General features: G+C 43.7%; 1 protein-coding gene across 2 annotated transcripts in view; it reads left to right on the forward strand.

The window, feature by feature from the left end:
- Mesr6 (misexpression suppressor of ras 6) overlaps positions 1–4,351 on the forward strand; it is a 764,580-nt gene that overhangs the window by 9,614 nt on the left and 750,615 nt on the right. The gene's annotated exons all lie outside the window — the stretch shown is intronic.

The raw sequence follows: 4,351 nt of genomic DNA on the forward strand, positions 1-4,351 counted from the left end.
ATTTGTCATTCCGCGATGCGATAACGTCATCGACCCAGTTCCTCACTTTCACTTCGTTCCAAAAATGCGGACGAGCAAAAAACTCGTTGACATGTTTATTCCAAAACATTGTTGTCTGTATATGTCTCAAATTGTCTCGCTCATGACATGTATACGTACGTCAGAAGTAGTAGTCCTACAAATTTTTCTTACAATTTTAATGATTTAGTTCTTAGCAGTTTTGGTGATTAAGTTTGTTGATACACTGTGAATTATCTGTATGATGTTACCGATCTTGAACATGGGATTATATTTATGGGAACATCGGTAACATCATTATCTGACTTGTACACCTAAGACAACAACGATAGTTTTGGTTCAGGCGATAGAAGCTGTATTATTCGCAGAAGAAATTTCTCAATTACAACGGACTTTGATTTTTCGATGTTCGGACGGCGGTGGTGACTCTTTTTCATCGTTGTGAAGGGTAGGCCCAGAGTGGTGGGCCCAACCAAGCCGTGGGGGATCGCGACAATGGACAATGGCGCAATAATCTACAATAGAGATCCGCTTGGAGATTCCATGCCGAATGAATAGGGCCCCTAGGACAATCATCTCGTAAACTCGGCTTCCTTGTGCGGGGCTCCCTCCGCCCCGCGACTTGTACTTGCTCCTCTGGCCCGTATTTCACGTTTCGTGGTTCTAAGGACGCGACAATCTGAATCACCTACTTATGCGAAAGTGTCGAGTAAGGAAATTCTCCGTGTGCCGCTGAATAATTTTTACTCCTCGCTACCTAGCTACTCGTAGCGTCCTGCTTAACCTCGACGAATGCAGGATTCAATCCTACCTTTATACATTAGTAATTGATAGAACGATAATAATTATTAGACTGCGGAGTTTGTGCATTTATAGTAAAAATGAGTGGTTGCAACCTGAAACGATGAGACTATTAGAAGAATCGAACCAATATCGGTACATTACTTTCGATTGACTAAAATTATTAGGGAAAGAAAGAAATTCCCAAGTGGCACCATGCTTTCATAATGAATTAGCTAAGGAAGAAGGTGCTTCGAGTTATCTCATGAATCAACCCTTTCTTTTTCCGACACTCTTTCCGGGACACCCTGTATGTATGTATATCCCCTATGACGTGACCAATGTAGTGTACTTACAGGAGAAGTTACCCAATCGTACCACGAGGATTTTGATAGAATTTTTGTATGATATAGACTCAAAAAAAATAAAATTGCCTTCAATGTTGGGGTTGAAAAATCTATTTTATTGAATATCTCCGATACTATAACTAGCAACAAATTACATTAAAATCGGCGTGTTACGATTGGGTAACCTCTCTTGTTCGTACTTGCAACCTTTTAGAACCTTTACATAGTAACTTCGTCAGTTTTACGAATTCCGGAGAGTATTTTCGGGAGAGTATAGCTTAAACGGTCCACGATCAAATAAAAATACAATAAAAATATGACTCATTAAGGTGTATGTAGTTCGTTAAGAGCCGTCGAAAGAATATGGTCGCTCATTCCGGTGAAAAATGGCTGTGCACGCCGGATAACGATAGTTTTCGGAATGTGAGGCGCGTGATTCGCGCGAAAGCGGTTGCGCAATGGTTCCTCACGGTTGTTACGCGGTCGCGCCGGGTCTCCGGGAGACGTCGAGCATTCCGCGAATTTCTGGAAAAACAGCGTCGATGTCACGAAACGCGCGATCGAGCGCAATGTCTCCCCATACCGAGTATCAAATACCTCAAGACTGGACTCGCGTCCCGGTTCTTTGAATACCGGTATGGCCGGGGCACGCCGGAGCCCGGATTTTGCAGGCTGCGCCGCCGGTGTGTCTTAATCGCGTAACTCGTTCCAGGTAATGCAACCGTGGCTTATATTTCCTGCCTCTTTTTCCACCAGCGCAGCGGCGGCGTTTATCACCGCATCGGCAACGTCCGAGGAAAGTTCACGGGTTGCGGAGCACGAATTGCTCCTCGCAGCGTCGTCGTCGCTTCGAAAACGGCCATCTCCGTTTGTGGCCGGGGCTGCTGAATTATTTACGGTTTACGTTCTACCGTAATTTAGATAATTGCCGGCGGAAACGATCAAATTCACACGGTCAGTCCGTTTTAATTGGATTTTTTCATCCCGATTGTCGAAGATTATCGCTCGTTGATTGCGCTGCGCTCGAGGTAATTGAGACACGTACAAACGGTCATTTTTCTGTTTCTCGTAGTTCCTATCGTTTTTATCTCGCTCTTTTGGACGTCGTTATTGCACTCAACATGACTTTTATGCACCGTTCTTCGTGGATGTAACGTTTCGCTAACGACATCGTAGCTTTTTGTAAAACGTGAATATTGTCGGAGAAAAGTAACGAATTCCTCGATTATCATGCTAGATCGAACTCTGCTAGTGTAGAGACTGAATGGGCACGGTTTGCCCCACGGGGCACTGCCCCGAGAGCAAGAAAGCCACGCCTACTCAGAGCTCGTGATGGTGTTCTAGGTGAAAGTTAGAGGTGTCGTCCAATTGGTAGCCTGATCCCGTAGCATCTATTGGTCGACAATGATGCACTTTCCAGGAAGAGGTGGCTCGGCTGACATTACAGCACGAGGATGATCCTGGTGGGAGAGATCACAGTGGGTGATGGATGCAATCGTCAGCCATCGAGGACTCTTCTCTCAATTGCCATCACAAGCTTTGAATGTCTCCATTGACTTTCAAGCTGGGACTAGTAGAAAATCACCATATCTTGAATTCCAGGTCTTAACCCTTTGCATCCCGAATTATTTTTAAATTTTCTTGCCACCAACTCCCTATTATTTTAAGTGTTTTATTTTCTTCAAAGGTCAGTTCCTTGACTGCTACTTAGTTTAAACAATTTTGTCTACTAATTGTATTAAATATCACTCAAACTTTGTTGTAATTTATATTTGTGGAACTTATATTGGTTTTTAACTAAAAAATAAGACAATTATTTCTCTTTCTCTGATGTCGAGTCAAATTCGACAAAGGAGTGCAAAGGGTTAATCAAAAGCTATACTAAATTCCAATCAATTTTTCCATCGGACCACCTATTAGCTCTATTGTACACTGGTCCATCAATCTTCATCAGAAATTCTATTTTCTTGCCCCCTTTTTTAATCGCGCGTTGCGCAAATGGATTTATCGTTTCCTCATCGTTGATATTCGCCGGAGATTCAATAATTTCAAATTGTTGCGTCGTATACGTATCTCAGGTAGTGTGATTAAGGCGTTCCAATTATTTTCCGCAACAGTTGCCATCGCATTCCATCGGCTAGTCCATCCATCATCATTAACACGTTCGTGGTATGGGCAGCTAAGCTTGAACGTGACGGAAGACAATGGCCATAACAACAAACTGTGTCGTCTATTCCATCTAAATCCTAATTTTCTAGCAACTAGCCTAAATAATGATCAGCTATTTGCGTTAGATGCAATAAGAGGATCAAGAGAGACAATTCATACCTTAATTCTATTATAATAAAACATGTATTAATGGTATCGGCGCACTTCAATCAACATCCTACGAATTCAAAGTAGGTATTGTTATAGAGAGGTCAGCAATTTGTGTTTTGAGGTGGTTCAATGGTCCTGTGATAAGTGTGTTCGTATAATTATAATTCACTGAGGTACCTCGGTACATTCATTAGAAATTGATGTTCGTTCATGGGCCCATTTTAATCCAATTTGAAAAAGTTAATAGTTTTCAGAGGGTGTCCACTGAATTTTGTACAGGGCTGTATGTCCCAGTTTAGATATGCAATGACGTCAGTATACAATATAGTCGGTGCGATAAATCAAATGACAATTTGCGACTACTAATTTCAACAGACATGCTGCTTAAGCATTCATCCACTGGACAGATCACCCTATAAGTCGCTCTATAAATTTAGCGGAGTGAAGGAGTCGGTTTGGAAGTAGGTAGGGTATCGTTTGGGGGCGGCGTAATCGAGCGAAGGGGAAGAAAAAGGAAAAAGGGTGTAGCTTGAAAGATTGGTCGAGGTGATGGCAGGTCAGGGCCGGAAGGTGGCGCACAGGAACACGTCTCAAGTCGCAGGAGCGTGGGCGCCAGCTGGCATATCACGATCGTCGTCAGGTTGCTCTACACATATCGGCGCGGTTCTTAGCGAAAAGAACAAAAGGGGCCGCCAGTGACGTCGACCAATCGCGACCGGAGTCGCGGCACGACTCGACCCGACCCCGAGGAATTAGCAGCGACCTCGCGGCGATCGGTTCCTCGATCGCGATCCTCCTACCCCCGTCTCTGTACTCGGTTCAGCCTCTTGTTCCTCGGCCGATTGATTCGTCCTGGCTGAATCCTAATTGATTGTTTGCTATGTAAC

The sequence above is a fragment of the Lasioglossum baleicum genome, chromosome 5 (genome assembly GCF_051020765.1).
Source record: "Lasioglossum baleicum chromosome 5, iyLasBale1, whole genome shotgun sequence".
NCBI classification, from domain to species: domain Eukaryota; kingdom Metazoa; phylum Arthropoda; class Insecta; order Hymenoptera; family Halictidae; genus Lasioglossum; species Lasioglossum baleicum.